The sequence below is a fragment of the Macaca thibetana genome, chromosome 8, assembly GCF_024542745.1.
Source record: "Macaca thibetana thibetana isolate TM-01 chromosome 8, ASM2454274v1, whole genome shotgun sequence".
NCBI classification, from domain to species: Eukaryota; Metazoa; Chordata; class Mammalia; order Primates; family Cercopithecidae; genus Macaca; species Macaca thibetana.
Window position 1 is genome coordinate 94,859,474 of NC_065585.1, and position 17,623 is coordinate 94,877,096.

At 35.3% G+C, this 17,623-nt stretch overlaps 1 protein-coding gene across 6 annotated transcripts in view; it reads right to left on the reverse strand.

Moving 5' to 3' along the window:
- Positions 1-17,387, reverse strand: part of SNTG1 (syntrophin gamma 1) — an 891,115-nt gene extending 873,728 nt beyond the window's left edge. For all 6 annotated transcript variants that reach the window (XM_050801928.1, XM_050801925.1, XM_050801927.1 and 3 more), the window contains exon 1: positions 16,233-17,387. The gene's annotated coding sequence lies outside the window, so the exon portion shown is untranslated. The remainder of the gene's footprint in view (positions 1-16,232) is intronic.
- Between the last annotated feature and the right edge of the window lie 236 nt (positions 17,388-17,623).

Sequence of the window (17,623 nt, forward strand, 5' to 3'; positions counted from 1 at the left end):
ACTGGCTGGGCATGGTGGTGAGTGCCTGTAATCCCAGCTACCCAGGAGGCTGAGGCTAGAGAATCACTTGAACCCAGGAGGCAGAGGTTGCAGTGAGCAACTGGTATCATACCACTGCACTCTAGCCTGTGGGACAGAGATAGACTCTGTCTCACAAAAAAAAAAAAAAAAAAAAAAACCCTCCACGACACATCTTCACCCAAAGTCCATCTTTTTAATTTTTATTTATTTATTTATTATTTTTTGAGACAGAGTCTCACAGAGTCTCACTCTATTGTGAGGCTGGAGTGCAGTGGCTTGATCTTGGCTCACCATAACCTCCACCTCCCTGGTTCAAGCGATTCTCCTGCCTCAGTCTCCCGAGTAGCTGGGATTACAGGCGCATGCCACCATGCCAGGCTAATTTTTTTAATTATTATTTTTTATTTTTAGTAGAGATGGGGTTTTACTATGTTGGCCAAGCTCATTTTGAACTCCTGACCTTGTGATCCTCCCCCCTCAGCCTCCCAAAGTGCTGGGATTACAGGCATAAGCCACCACTCCCAGTCCTAAAGTCCATCATTTACATTGTGGTTCTCTCTAGATGTTGTACATTCTGTGGGTTTGGACAAACGTATAAGGACTTTTGTCTACTATTATAGTGTCATACAGATTAGTTTTACTGTCATAAAAATCTATAGTCTGCCTAATTATCCCTCCCTCCCCCTAACTTCTGGCAATCAATAATTTATTATGATTATTATTTTTTTACTGTCTCCACAACTCTGCTTTTCCCAGAATGTCATATAGTTGGAATCATAAAATATGCAGCCTTTCTAAGTTACCTTCTTTCACTTAGTACCATAATATTTAAGTAACTTAATATTTAAAATATATTCTCAACTTCTTAAGTAAGTTAATATTAACATATATTTCACACACGTTCCATGTCTTTACATGGCTTAACAACTCATTTTTTTTTTTAGCACCTTATAGTATTCCCTTGCCTGGAAGTATCAGAGTTTATGTATTCATTCATCTACTGCAGAACATTTTTATTACTTCCAAGCTTGGTATTATGAAGAAAGTTGTGATAAATATTCCTGGGCCAGTTTTGCTGGACATAAGCTTTCAAATAATTGAGTAAATAACAAGAAGTGTGATTGCTAGATTGTATGATAAGAATATGTTTAGTCTTGTAAAAAAGTCCCAAACTGTATTCCCACGTGGCTCTACCATTTTGCATTTCTACCAGCAATGGATAAGTTTCTGTTTCTCCACATTCTTTTCAACATTTTGTATTGTCAGTGTTTCAGATTTTGGCTATTCTAAGTTTCTAATTTTTTTATTGTGCAGTGGCATCTCACTGTTGTTTTAATTTGCAATTTATTAATGACATAAGGTGTTGAGCATCTTTTTATATGCTTATTTGCCACCTGCCTATCTTCTTTGGTGAGATGTTTATTAAGATCCTTTACCTATTTTTTAATTGGTTTGTTTGTTTTCCTATTGTTGGGCTTGAAGTGCTCTTTGTATATTTTGAATAACAGTATTTTATCAAATATATCCTTTGCAAGTATTTTCTCCTATTCCATAGCCTGTCTTCTTCTTCACTTGACATTGTCTTTCACAGAGGCAACATTTCAAATTTTAACGAATTTAGCTTATGAATTATTTCTTTCAAGGATTATGCCTTTGATGTTATATCCGAAAAGTCATTGCCATATAAAAGGTCATCTATATTTTCTCTTATGATATCTTCAAGGAGTTTAGTGGTTTTGAATTTTACATTCGGATGAATGTTTCACTTTAAGTTAATTTTTGTGAAGACTGTTAAGGTCTATGTCTAGACTCATTTTCTTTGCATGTGAATGTTCATTTGTTTCAGATTGATTTGTTGAAAAACTATAGTTATTTTTAATTAGTTTATGTTTAATTAAATTGTATTGATAAAACATGATGGTCTTTGAAATTTAATCATTTGAAGTTCAACATAATTTCCTTTATGGCATAATATATGCTCCAGTTTTTATAAATATATTTGTGAACTTCTAAAAAATATAAATTATAAAAAAATTATACTTTTACATATTGTGTGTAGATTTTTTGTTACATTTCACAAACCAATTTTTTTGTAGTAGAATATATGGGTAATTATAAAATCAAGTAAATATGACTTTACCTAGAACCTCTTCTTAGAAAATTGATACTTGTGTGGGAAGTTTATTGATTTGTTTAAATTTTACATTACTTCCTAGAAAATTATTATTGTTTTACAGTATTATATATCAGAAACTAACAGAGAAAATATAACCAGTAAAAAATCATCATCCATCCATGAAAACCAGAGTGTAAAACTTAGTATGACTGATTGAAGTCCTTTGTTCTCTAGTACCTTTTCTACCTACCTTCTCAAAATATATTGTTAACATGTCCTATTAAATGATCAAGGGTGCTCATAGGGAGATATTCCAGTTACCTATTACTGCATAACAAATTACTTGTACATTAATGTTCATAGCACCTTTATTCACAGTAGCCCAAAACTGAAAGCAACCCAAATGTCCTTCAATCACTAAATGGGCAAACAGATTGGAAGAGCTGGAATACTACAAAATACTATTTAGCAATTAAAATGAATAAACTACTGGCACAGGCAACAACTTGGATAGTTTACTCTGAGTGCAAAAAACGGATCTCAAATGCTACATACCATATGATTCCATTTGTGTAACATTCCCAAAATGACAAAATTATGGAGCTAGAGCAGATCAGTGGTTTCCAGGGTAGCTGGGTGTGAATCACACTGTACCAGATAGATCAAGGAAGTTTATTTGTGGTGCTAAAACAGTTGTATATCTTGACTGTAAGAGTGGTTATACAAATCTATGTATGGATAAACTACACAGAACTCCACACACAGAGAGACAGACAGACAGACATGCACACACAGACACACACACACATACACAGGTAAATTCGTTCAGGTAAAAACTGGTGAAATGTAAATAAGGCTATAGTGTATTTGACAATATCGTATAATAACAATTCCTGGTTTGGGCATTGTACTACAATTACATAAGATGTTATCATTAAGGAAGTTGGATGAAGGTTTCATAAGAAATTATGTCTGCAACTTTCAGTTTATAATTAAAGTAAAAAGTTGAAAGAAAAGTAATTATTTAAATATAACATAGCTGTGCATAGCTGCATCTATAATTTGTTTATTTCATTTATTATACTTTTTTAGAGACAGGTTCTGGTTCTGTTGCTTAGACTGGAATGCAGTGGTATGATTATGGCTCACTGCAGCCTTGAACTCCTGGGCTCAAGCAATTCTCCTGCCTCCACTTCCTGAGTAGCTGGAACTACCGGAACACAACACCATGTCCAGATAATTATTTTCCTGTTTATAGAGATGGGGGTCTCACTTTGTTGTCCAGGCTGATCTTGGACTCCTGGCCCCAAATGATCCTACTGCCTCAGACTTTCTGAGAGTTGGAATTATAGGCGTTAGGCACTACACCCGGCCAATAGCTGCATCTGTGAAGGGAATTCAACAATGATTGAATATCATTTGAGAAGTCAAGCAAGACTTACAACTTGCCTCTTCTCTTGTTTCTCAACATCCTAGGTTGCTCATTTGCCCTGAACTATGGTTCCATACAGAGATACCCATTAAACATTATTCAACTTCTCTTTAGCCTTTTTGGAGTATCATCATGAAATAAAACATAATTAATGTTTAAACTCCCTCATGAACTAAATTTGAAACTTGAAACAAATTGTAGACATTCAGAGGGTCAGCTGCCTAACCTGATCATCTGTGAGTACATTTCCAATGCCAGCTTGTAATGATATCACAATGCTATGGTAACCCGGCTCTGCTCACATCTGGAGGTTGGTAACTAAACTTGGTTTTTAAAACAAATTTATACTGCATTATTCTGCATACTGCGGTGGTGTAGTAATACTTGTACAAACAGGAAGTGTGAGTTATTATCTGTATTTGCCCCTGATCATTGCTATTCTGACCACCTGACATTGAAATTTAGTCCTGGTAATGCCAGTAAAGCAAGTGTTGAACACAGATTTTCTAACAAACTTTTTTCCCCTATAAAGTACATATATCTTTCCTTATGAAAGTCATAATAATCTGAGTGGCTGAAATACTGTATTTTCAGATACTATCTGTGAACCCTATTTTATAATTCTATATATTGTTGAAATTTAAGAGTTTTTAGCTTTGATACTCTGTTAGTTATATATCTAAAATTGTACTGGGTTAGCAAAGCTAGTTGACAGACTAACCCTATTCATTAAAAATTAACCTGCCTTGAAATTTCCTTCAAAATGTCCTAGAAAATTAAAAAAAAATGGTATTAACAGGAACACATTTATTGCTTTAACAATCCAAGATATAAATCTAATGATGTTCTTTAATGTCTTGATTCAGTATTATCTGTTAGACATTTATTGCTAATTCACTTTATAACATACTTTATTAAAAGTCATTAAAACCTGCAGCTGCATCCCGTAATTATTTCCCAAATAAAGACAGCATTTATAAATGATCTCCTTGTTCAAAACACTGCCATACAGCTCACAAACTCTTAGCTGGAAGCCAGAGAGCTTTTATTCTTTACAAAAAGATATGCTAAGTAACTCATCAGATGCCAAAACTTTTTTTTCCTCCTTATTGGACTTGTTCCAGTTGTTTAAATTCCATGTTCATTAGGAACAGTTATAATACAGTCTGAGATTGATGCTCAAAACTTTCATTTATTTGAGTGTCATCTTCCTCCTAGGACTCAATGTCTTAATATGTATCCTTTATAAACTTGAAAAGGCTGAGTAATTTGGCTCAGCTAAGTACACTAAAGTGAAGATCTTATGCAAATGTTCTAGAAGTACACATTGAAGGAAGAGACTGTATTTCATTTTGAGTTTTGTTAATTCTGCTCAGAAGAAAATAGCCTATTGAAGACTTCATATGCTTATAAAAATAATGTAAATAATTTCTAGGCTTCATTTAATTGATTATTCTACCTTTATGCCTATTTTATACATGTTTTCCCCTTGCAAAAATGTTTCAGGGAAATAAAGAGTGGGTAAGATTTAAAGGAATTTTATTTTTTAACAAAATCCCAACAACACTGAATTATACATAGTAGAATTGCTTAGTTCTCCAAACAATTTTATCCATTCATAAGCATGACTAGGAAATCTTTGGTATTTGTCAATGTTTTTGACAATATCTCCTAAAAACAGGGTGGGATATCTTTGAGTTATTTGGTAGAATGGTATGTAGTAATATGCATATATTGCTTGAAATATGATTCATGAGACCTGAGAAAAAGGGCCTTAAAAAATTCTTTCCGTTGAATTTCCGGATATTTGAGGTAGAATATCAACCGCAACTGGAAATAATGGTAATTAATAAAGTAGACATGAATCACTACATTTATCAGTACGTTTATGGAGAAACAGGAGAAGAGTTAAAACCAAAAACAGTTACATGTAGTAGGTTCATTTACATCCAAGTTATTGATTTTTTTTGTTGGCAGAAATAAATTATTCCATTTCACAAACAGGACCAGGATAAAAATAGCAATGGTCAGTACATGAAAAAATAAAAGAGTTGATTATTTCACAAAGAATACTTCTACACAAATCTAAAAGCAGATAATTCTTCATGATCATGGGTTGTTAACTTCCCTATTATTGCCAAATATATATATGATGATATAGAAATTCCATCCAGATAACGGCTGACAGCATTATCTGCAGCTTTTAAGGGTACGGATCATCTCTTGTGTCCCTCCTCCCTTCTCCACAGTGACAAACACCTCCTCACCCTCCATGGGTTAGCTTCACAGAGGCTCAGTGACTCCATACTTCACTGTGACTCAATGTAAATGCTCCTATTAATGCTCTAAACTGTCTTCCCTCATCAGTGGTGAAGGAATAAATTGCCCACCGTTTGGTGGTACATTAATTCCTTTGGGTTACTGGGGAGCTTTTTAGTGCACTGAAAAGGTAATTTGCTAACAGGCCCACTAGCGGTTTAGAAAACTTAATTGGCCTCCAGAAAGTAGATAATTTACCCCTCTAGTACCAAGATAAAAGCCAGGCAATTATCTGGAGAATCTGAGTGATTGAGAGAGAAATTTGAGTATCAGACAAAAGCAAACTTTTGTTTGCCTGAACTTGGGAAATTCCTGTTGTTCTGATGGAACAGACAGGGTCAGTTTATCTTCCAGGTAATTGAGCTGTAGTGAGGTATAAAGTCCACTAACGAAGTTTAGATGGGTCTGCAGATCCCTTGTATGCATTCTTCATGCTCCAAAATTTCTTTTAGAAAAATATGAAAATTTTTCACAAGATGAAAGGCAGAGAAGACAAATCATGTCGAAGAGAATATAATAGGATGATATAATAAAAAGAGACACCATTATCTGAAATGAATATCAGCCTTTCAAGTAAAGTCAACACTACTTTACATGTTCCAAGTGAAGAAAAGTCAATTTTCAGTGGCTAAAACAAATGAGTAACTATTGACTATTTTATGTGTATATTTTATGTATATTTTACATGATCACTTAAAATTGAATATATAATGAGGTTGAGAAAAGAAAACTTTAAACAGATGTCTTCCCAGGTAGTATGTGTATCTTTTTGGTTGACTATACTCTCGTTTATAATTCCAATCACTAGACCTTAATCACCACAGACAGACCTGATCTGATCTAATGCAACAAAGCACTCATATTCCCAGAAATGCAGCATCATCTAATTCTGAAGCAGGCTGTAAACCGGAAGCAATAAGGGAGACAACACACATTGTCAGCAATAATTCTGTAGTGCTTTTTCCTTGTCATAAAAAATTCCTTCTAATCCCTACCCCCTTCCTAGAATGAACATAATCTTTCTACTGTCTGTCCTTGATTTGATCTTGAGGATCTGACAGTCCAAAGATTATGTTAATCGTTTTTCAGAAATGGTTCTCTCCAAGTTGCCCCATGATCTGCTTTTGAGCAAACCCAAAGGAACCTCAAACATTCATTCCTTTCACTTCTGTGCAGTATCAACACTGTTAACCATGATATGGTTCTTAGAACTCTATGAATTTTCCTTTATACCTTTCCCCTACACTTTCTACGACTCTTTTATAACCTTCTTTTCTCTTATTTTTTCCTACTTTTGAAAGGTATTTATGTCTGTAAGCAATTGTTTTTCTTTTATTCTCTCAAATAGCTAATACATTTTCATAATGGCAGCAGTAATCTCCACTTTGGTAACTCTGAGTTAGATAGGTCAGGTTTTACCCTCTTTCTAAAATTAATGGGTACTTCACCTGTATTTGGCTATTATGTTGTCTCATTATCCATTTGGCCTGTCCCATGTCAGATGTCACATGTTTCCTTCCAAAGAGGCGTATTTCACACTTATAAAACATGTGAGCATTTACCTAGTACATGAAAACATTAGCTCATTTGGCCTCCTCCTGATTCTTGTTTAATGTGATAGTGGCATCACTAACATCTGGTCATTTAGTTTTATTAGGTTCATGTCTAACCTTCACCCAATTAGGAACAGTTCTCATCAGCTCGAGTCTGAATTCTGCAACAGAATCAACCCTGGTCCACCATGGTTCACTGAAGCTTGTAAAATATGACTTTCAACATGTGATTATGCTGTCCAAAAACCTCTCTGTTTGTATAAGATTAAGACCAAGATAATATATGAACTCTTCAAGATTCTTGAGAATCTAAATCCCTCCAGTTGCTTAGTAAAGCTAAAAGTCAATGAAATTCAGTTGCTGTTTTTTGTTGTTGTTGTTGTTTCTTTGTTTTTTGTTTATTTACTGTAATCTGAAGCAAGTAAAGCCTATAATAGGTGTTATAAGAAGAGAGGCAGTTTTTCTTCCTAAACCACTTATGAATAGAAAAGTATTAAATGTCGATCTTAAATCTCAATTTTGACTTAATCTATAGAGAATCATTTAACTTTTCTGGACCTTGATTGTCCCATTTGCAAAACCAGAATGAAAAGGTCAGCTTACCAGTCCTGCTGTGAGAATCACATGAGATTCCCTAAAACAGGACTCTAACAATCATAAATAACATATAGAATGTGAGAAAATAGTATTATGAATGGAAACTGAAGTGTAGGGTTACATTTTCTTAACTGCATTTATTATGCCCTATGAAGACTTTATACTGAAACTTCTAGCTCCAACTTCAAGAAGATTTCTTGGAAAAAAACGCAACATGGAAAATAAAAATAAATGAATTAGGTGGAAAATAGGCAAATTTTAGTTTTCTCTAATTGCTTAAAAGGATTCTTAAGTCGAGAAAAAGATGTGTTTGAAGAGAAAAATAAAGTCAATTTGTGAAATTAATGAATTAGACAAACTACCACAATCTGACTTACTTTGACTTAAATGTGCCCTATTGTATTACTCTTGATTGTGTTATCTATAATAATGGCGTAAAATGTACACAAGTAGATTAATCTACTTTTGGGACTTTTACTTCTTCAAGATTAAAACCAGACCAGGGAAACAAAAGAAAAATAGTTTAGCTAAGCTGGAACAGGCTTACCACGTGTTAAATAAGGAAATATCATTTGAAACTACTGAAAAAAATCACCAAATACAGAAAAAAATGACTATTCAGAAATAACAATTCTTTTATCCCCAATGATTTTTTAATCCATTTCTGTGTCCTTTTCATATTATTCATTTGTTAATAATACAGTAAAAGGACACCCACAAAACTTTGATGTGTTAATTACATTTAAGGTCAAACATTTCATTTTAAGATGTTCTTACGGAAAAAAAAAAAAAAAGCTTTTAGGGAAACAACAAGCCAATGAACCCACTTTTGCTGAGTATTCCATCAACAGTAGATAAATTCACTGACTTAGAAATCTTGGGTAGATTCTTCACTAGTATTGTGGAGGACAAGTGTTGTTCTTTTTCTATCCTTTAATGTAGTCTCTCCTTTCTGCTGAAAACTGCACTATGCTAGAAATTTGTATTCTGAGAAGAGGGAATATTTGCAGATATGAGTCAATAACTAATACCCCTCAATCATTGTGATTTTGTAAAGCCCGCCCTACTTCAAGATTCAGCCCAATAAGTAATATTCCCTTAGTCAGTCCCAGTACATCTACTGGAACTATTGAGGAAGTGAACTGGACTGTAGATCTATAACTGGTGAGGAGGTGAGTAAGACGGAGAAAGAGATAGAGAAGAGAGGGGGAGAAAAGAGATACAGACAGAAACAGAAACATAGACAGGAGTGAGGGAGAAAGACAGTGAGAAGAAAGAAAGAGGCAAACGTTATCATGTAGGCAAACTGTACTTTGGAATGAAGACAACACTGAAGAATGTGGATAATGTTTGAACACTTTAATCAAGCCATACCTGCTATAATCTACTACTGCATGAGCCAGTAATTCTCTTTTGTAAATATATTTTTTGTTTAGTTGCTTATTTGGATTAAGCCATTTTGAACTGGGATTTTGTCACTTCCAGCAAAAAAAGAAATTAAAATATACAAATACCAATTAGGCAAAATAAGCTCCTTTTTTTCCATCAATAATGGCAGAATTGTTTTTCCCTTTGGCACAGTCACTATTAACAGGGATTAGAAAAGAATAAATTACAAAAAAATTTGCCATATATCAAACCAAAGCATGATCTTATCCATCCCTGTGTTTGTGTACTTGTCTGGGTGTGTGGACTTACATCATCAAACATACAATAAGACATCTGCCTCCAATTTGTGAACTCCAACAGAACATTCTATAGAGTGTGTTATAATTTGCTGATGAAAAGTAAAACATAACTTTACAGAGAAATTATCTGTTTTTACACATATGAGTAGACACAAAAATAGAAAATCTGTATTCTGGGAAGAAGGAATATTTGCAGATATTAGTCAAAAACTAATCATCTTTTCTTAGTCTCACTGTTAGTCAAGGTTATTATCTGGGTTATTGTAGCTGTTGTGTGTGTATGAGGGGTAAAAACAGTAGCTGGAAAAGATGCTGGAATAAAATATATTATGGAATATTATTGACCTATCTTCATTACTATTTATTCTATGAGTTATTTTTTCCCCACAAAACTTTTGCCCATTCAAAAACATGAAGTATCTATTTTATCTCAGCCACTCATTATTTTTAGGTTTATTTATTTTAAAATTGTAGAAATATATTAAGATGAACCTTTTCATGAAGTCCTGGTTCATCGTCTCATTTTTAGACAAAAACCAAAAGGTCTGGAAAAAATTGACTAAATATCTCAGTTAGGGGTTTCTATTAAATGTCATTGAAATGGGAAATGAAAAAGTTCGACAGCTATGTTTGGAATCTACCATGTAGTCTGTTTCGCTACATGCAAAATTTTAACAATCAAATTAGGTAAAACAAAAAGTAGATTTCACACAAAATTCTCTGTTTTCAGTTCTCACATTTTGTTCTAACTGAGCAGAGCTGAGCCGAGGACTCTCGACGGGCTTGCTTTCTGCAATGTGATGCAGATCTCACTGGCTAGCCTCACTCCTTACATGAACTGCGTACACCCTGCGGGAATTTGAATTTACAATCTATGTAAAGAGATATAGGTTTGAATAAGTAAACAGAAAAGGGAAAGTCTAGGACAAAGCATTAACAAAAGAACTATGTGGTGGTGAGGACAGTATGTTTGGAAGAGAATGTACAGCATGGGGGATTTATCTGGAGAAATGAGAGAGCAGTCATTGATCAGAGCCATGTGCATAGACTAGTCTAACAGGCCAATTCATGACACTCACCAGCTTCAACAAATCCCTGGCAATGCACTAGCCATTCTATACAATTTGCTCATTAACTGTTCCCCGCAATACATTGCAGTGGACATCAGACTCAGAGACTTCACATTCCTTGCCCAAGTTTTTGTCAATAATGCCATTTCTATATCAGGATTCAAACTTAAGACTGATTCTAAATCCCATGTATGTTCCACCATGAGAGCACGGAAACATTTTCAAGAAGAATGGCATGACGGATGTGGAAGGAAAGTTTATGAGTTCAACTAAACATAGACTTTGTTTCTCATGGACATAATAATGATTTACCAATAGGACCAAGGATACAGATGAGCAGTTAAATTAAGATAAGGTGATTTACCCAAGACCACACAACCAATCGATGACAAACCATGTTGAACCTCAGATTTTGTGTGTACTGGATGCATTTTTAACCACAAAATACTCTTTTCTCATCTATACTCTAAATTTCTTAATCTCAGATACCTATTTCTCACTGTGGCTCCCCTTGAGAAGGTTCAAATAAAATTTATTATTTTCTTAATAGTTTTTCTTTTTTGAGATAGAATCTCATTCAAACTGGAGTGCAGTGATGTGATTTTAGCTCACTGCAGCCTTCAATTGCTGGGCTCAAGTGATCCTTCCACCTCAGCCTCCTGAGTAGCTGAGACTACAGGCACATTCACCACACCCAGATATTCTTTTTAAATTTTTTATCTTTTTTTTCCTATTGAAGAAACGAGGTCTCACTGAGTTGCCCAGGCGGGTCTTGGTCTCAAACTCCTGCCTTCAAGTGATCCTCTTGCCTCAGTCTCCCAAGGTGTTGGGATTACAGGCATGAGCCACTGTACTTGGCCTTTTCATAGTTTTATATAAGTAACACATTATTATTACAATTTTAGCACCATTTCTAAAAGATTTCAATTTTTCGTTAGGTTATTTAGTGAATTCACCAGGCAAACACTTATTCTTTTAAAAAACTAAATCTTAAACTGAAATTGTGAGTAAATTTGTTAAACATAGAGCATATAATTACCTCACAATTTTTAATTTTAAAAATGTTTTCGAGTATGTACATTACATATGATGAAGTGATAATTACCAAGTATTCAAATGAATTGATTGAACGATACGTTTTTGAAAAAAAATAACATGATCACTTTAACTTTGCTGACAAATTGAAGAACAAATTCAGGAGACCCAAAATGATTTTCTGACTCTTTCAGTGAGTACAATGTGCTGAAGAAACTTCACAGTGACAATTTAAGGATAATTCAAAGGTAAATTATCTGGCCTCAAGACATTATTTTAATGACCTCTTACTCTTGATTCTTCTTCATTTTATTTTTTCGACCGTTTTTGGGGTTTTTTTGTGTGTGTGTTTGACAAAAAACAAAAAATCTGAATTATATTACTGAGTAAGTGATGATATAATTTTTTATCTCTGGTGCAATCATATAATTTAACCACAGAACAATGCTGGAAATAACTGTAGCACCAAATATTGACTTACATTTCTTAAGCATACTATCAGTATATTTTTGTTGATAGTCTAGAAATCTATACAGACCAAATGTTGATAAATTACATTGAAAAAATCATAATGACTTTTAAAACCCCAATTAAGAAAAGCAAATAAGCAATGAAATATTGCTTATTTGGTTTTCTAAAGAGATTTCCTAAAGAGGCCTATGAATAGAATCTAGGCTTTGGACTAAATCAAGACAGCATCTTAACAGCATTTCCAGGCTAGCCCCTTAGATCAGCCCTCATGTTGTCCACATTTCACTCCATGCTCACAAGCCAGCAGTCAAATCACAATGTTTTCTGGATGTTTTAGGATAGGTAGTTTTGAAGTCTACTTATCCTATGAGTTTTCTTATCAATATCACTAATGGCAAACATTAACACTCCTTTATAAACCAGAAAATTATGGCACAAAGTGATAGATTCTTTGAGGGTCAAAATGAAAGTTGTTGAAATAAACTCAGGTCAACTAGGTTTGTCCAATTGATAAAGAACGTGGTGTCAATTCTGAGTAATAAATATTTTTTAAACTAAGTCCACCTTCATTGAATATCGTTTATATTTATACCATTAAGAGATATAAAGGAAATGACTGTTGAATTATCAGTAAAGTATTATATTCCCCGAGGTGAGAGTTGTTAAATATAAAGGATGTGCCTGGTATATAGTAATTGGTGGGATTTTTTGATGAATGAATGAATGCTATTGGAAATTATTGATAGTAACCCACAGATACAACACTTGTTTCCAAAACACTCTCAAAATCACTGAATTTGGACTTTCCAGTATCCCACAAAGTAGGCATCATTCACTCATCTCATGAGTGTTCACATATCAGCTGTATGTAAACTACTGTGCCTTCATTGAAAGGTAAAGCATCCCCAAATTTAAGGAAGAAAAATTAAGCTGCAGTGAATTGAGTGACTTGTAGAAGATCTTACAGCCAGCAGTTAAAAAATTCTGATCTTTTGACTGTCGGGTAGTACTTGTTTCCCTACAACATGATGTGTAACATGTTTCTTGCTGCAGGATGTTGTCTCTTCCAACACACGCTATGTGCTCACTCTGATAAGCTAAATGGGAAGAAAACACCAAATAAGATGTCTCTCTCCGTTTGAGTTCTATTCTGTAACACACTGTACAGATTTCTGGGAAGGTGAGATGACTACGGAAATAATTTCTAGCTTACAACATGCTTTTTTCTTTCCTAGTGACTTTGGTCTTGCTTGACGGAACTAGGTGAGTAAGCAGGTTAGCCGCCTGGAATTTATAAATCTTTAAGTGGTCAAAAACAGCCAATTACTAAATATTAGCAATAGTCATTTCTTATTTTTATGTTGTTTGATAAATGTTTGAACTTGGTTGAAACCCAAGTAAATAACTCCAAAGGCTTGGAGTTATCTAATTCTCATTAGTTATCTAATGAGTAATTCTAATTAGATATCTAATTATCATTAGTTATCTAATGCCCACATTAGATAACATTAGAATCCAATATGATTTCATGGTATTGATAATTACGTTAGAATATACAGGTAATATATAAATATTACTATATAGTCCATGCAAAAATTAATCAAGAAAGGTTTTTATAATATTTTGGAAGAAGGCAATTGAATGGACTCCAGGGCTCATTTTAATTATCCTCTGGTCCTATATACACTTTACATTTTCTAGATTATGTAATCCTATCTCACTTTTCCCTTTTGAGTCTCAAATGTAAGCAACAGCCAACAACACTTAGTCTTATCCAATAAAGCTTTTTTTTTTTTAATGAAGAAGAGATACTGTGTTTGGTACTCCCAAGACCTCATGCATCGTTTTTCTTCAGCAAAACAAAATAACTATCAAATCAAATAGATGCCCTTAGTGGAGTACAGATATCCCTTAATAAAATGCTGATTGATCTTTAAAGACAAGTGATTCTGTGCAATAATGAAGGTTGGTTTCCACTACCTCCTTTTTGTTGGTTTGTTCGACTATCTGCTTTGCAATTAGAGATTAGCATTAGGTAGGCATTAAGTTGCTTTCCCAAACTCTATCTCAGTGTAAGGACATTTCCCTACAGATAAGGATTGACAAGGGCTTCCAAGCACTTTCATGAGTTTGGAGTGAATTAGAGTTAGTATTTCTGTAACTAAATCTCCTAAGGGATTAGTCAAAGGTAACTTTCACTTTCAGAGATTTCAGTTACACATAGAGAAAGTCTGCCCCCTCTGCCCCTGAGGAGGGAACTGCGGCCATATACCCAGAGGAGTGCTTCTGGAAACACATTCTCTGCTTACATTTTATGCCCTATTGACTAGGGGAGTCCCTCGGTGTTAATTAATTGACAACCAAAATAATTGTCTAACAACATGCTGTAACTCTCTTAAAATATGATTAATTCTTCCATGTGATAATTTCACTTCTATACCTCTCCTCTTGGAGAAAAAAAGGATTGTGTTAAGAGCACATTGTAGGTTTTCTGGGAAGAAATCCAAATCAATGATACATGTTTCTGCTCCTCAAATAATCATTCTTGACCTATATAGGGCAACAGAGCCCCCAAGGAGCTCAGTGACATAGATGCCTCTGCTCCTTTTCTGCTAAGCAAGCAGGTTCATGGTAAGTGGTGACAGTTAAGAATGATTTTTCCTCAGAGAGTAATTGCTACACTCAGCCAACATAAAACAAGAGGACATCACCCCACCAATGAATGCCACTGTAACGGCCTCCAATGATTTTTGTGTTAAAATTGAGAAGGAAGGTATGTACAGATGTGAAGTAGAGCCATTTTATTATCAGTTACACACAACCAATGAGATTAAAAGTAAAACCTAAAGATCTCCTGTAATTTTTCAAAGGGGTAAACTCTTTTCACAGAGTTGATTATGCATATGTCATCACATGTATTTACATGACTATAAAATTCCATCCTTGCAAGTGGAAACTCTTCACTGAACTGAATGTACTCATTGGAATTGATCAAGTTCTTAGTGAAATGTCAGGCACGGGTTATAAATTAGTGTAACTGCTTTCGCCCAGTGAACCCTTTTTATTAAAGCAGAATGCTTATCAAGGTCACTGTGAAAGATTGTAATTTTAAAGCTCCAGGGGAAGACTAGAAATAAGAATCAACAGAAAACAGATTTAATGAGCATTTTAAAGTTTACGGCTTTTCGGAAACCTATTGGCCCCTATCACTTTCTGAATTTCAGTGACAAATGTATTTTACAGAACTAGTAAGTTAGAATGATTTTGAAATCCAGCTCTCCTAAAGAGGCACACTAAAGCTTCTCATTTTCTGCCTTCTGGCAGATCAAGTTTGAGAAAGCAGTCTTGAGCTTTAAAAGGCCAGAAAGAGGGTGCTAGGTAAAAATGTGAGTGTCTCCTTACATAAGATTCTACAGGTGTAGGCATACTTGGGGGTTGGCATGGAGTGAGAAATCTGGTGTGTATGTATACATGTGTTTGTTCCCATGCATAGTTTGGTATATTGTAACAATACAAAATGTGTTAGAGGGCATGGTTAAATCCTCTCTATTTCAACTTTTTGAGCCTTGCATACTATGTAACACAGACAGGATCACTTTGGGCATACATAAGACAACAAAATTATCTTGGGAAACATCAGATTGTATTAGCTTTGGAAAAAAATAAACAAGATATGCACAGATCCAAAAAGATATTAAACAAGCAATAAAAAATGGCCAGCTAAAAGTTTGCTGTATTTATGTAAGGCAACATGTATGTTATTTTGATTCTTCTTGTCACACAATGATCCAGAAACAATTATTTTAAAACAAAATTTCTTGTCCCCCCCTTAACCCCAGGAAAAATTACATTGCTTATGTTCTTTCTGTTAAACCATAAGACAAGTCATTAGAATTTTAAAAAAACAAAAATAATAGTGCTATCACTTACCTGCCAAGCAATGAAATTAGATGTCTTTTCAGTTTCTCTAACGTAGAATTTTGAGTAGATCTCCAACCTCTTTTCACAAAGCTATTTCCAAAACAGTTGCAATCCACTCAGGACCATTCTGTTTATTTCAAGAAGTGTGGGCCTTTTAACATTTCGACCCCTACTGCATGGCCCATGATTTCTCAGAGCTTCTAAGAACTTCGACTTTACTCTTCTGCCAGAATTCCTCCCAGGCCCCTATAGAAAAATGATTCTTGAAGTTGCTGCTGAGAGTTTAATCGGTGGAGCAAGAGTACTCCTCAGAGTCCTGTCCTTAGGTACAGCAGGTGTAGAGGGAGGGGTACTTTTCATCCATTAAGGAAGGGGACCGGGAGGCGAGGGAGTAATAGGAGACACCTCCTTTTAGCTGCGAGGAGCAAGGAGCCCAGCTGCCCCTGGCGACGACAGTGGCGGCAAGGAGAGCGGCCTCGGCAGCGTAGTTGCGTTCCTGTGGCTGCAGCCCGGTCCGGAGACGCTGTCCATCCCCTCTGGTGCTGAACTAAGGGGACGAGAGCCCCCAAGCCCAGCTCCCGGTCGCACTTTCCTCCACCAGCGAATCCAAGCAGCAGCTTCCTTCTCTTCCAGCCTAGCCTTCTCCCCTCCGGTGATTTTTTTTTTTTTTTTTTTTTTTTTTTTTTTTTTTTTTTTTTTTTTTTGGTAGGGGCTAATTGTTTCTACAAAATAACAGTCTCATTCTTATTTGGTGACAACGTTTCCGGAAAAACAGGAATCCGTGGGAAATAACATCTGAGCCTCCCCTGACTTTTCAGTGGCCCTGAACGAGTTTCCTAATGCCAGAAATGAAAGAAAACGCACGCACAGGCGCGCGCACACACACGCACGAGAGAGGCAGAGAGAGAGAGAGGGAGAGAGAGAGAAATACAGATTTGTACCGTGGAAAATCCAGAGCTTCTTTGGAAAGCTCATGGACCTCTAATTACATAAGATGAAAAAGGCTATTTTGGAAGACTTCGCAATCTTGATTACCAATTAAGGTGACCACATTCAAATTTTGAGATATCCAATTTGAAATTCCTAAATTAAACCCAGTGAAGATTCTTAGACCCTCCACGGGGAAAAGACAGGATATCGCTAAAATTTTAAAAGACAGAGAATGAAAGAATGAAAAAGACAAGAAAAGGCATCTCCACTCGGCTACCTTTTATAACGCTGCTGAATTGGATCGGGATCGTTGCAGAGCCTCTCAGAGGATCCAGCGAACGCAGCTCCTGTGAGTGTCAGCGCTGGGCTCAGCGAGCAGGGAGCTTGGAGGCCCAGGGCAGTGCAAGCGAGTCTCTCACAGCCTAAGCTCCTGCAGCGGGGCAGAAAGCGGCTTATTTCACAAAGGACTG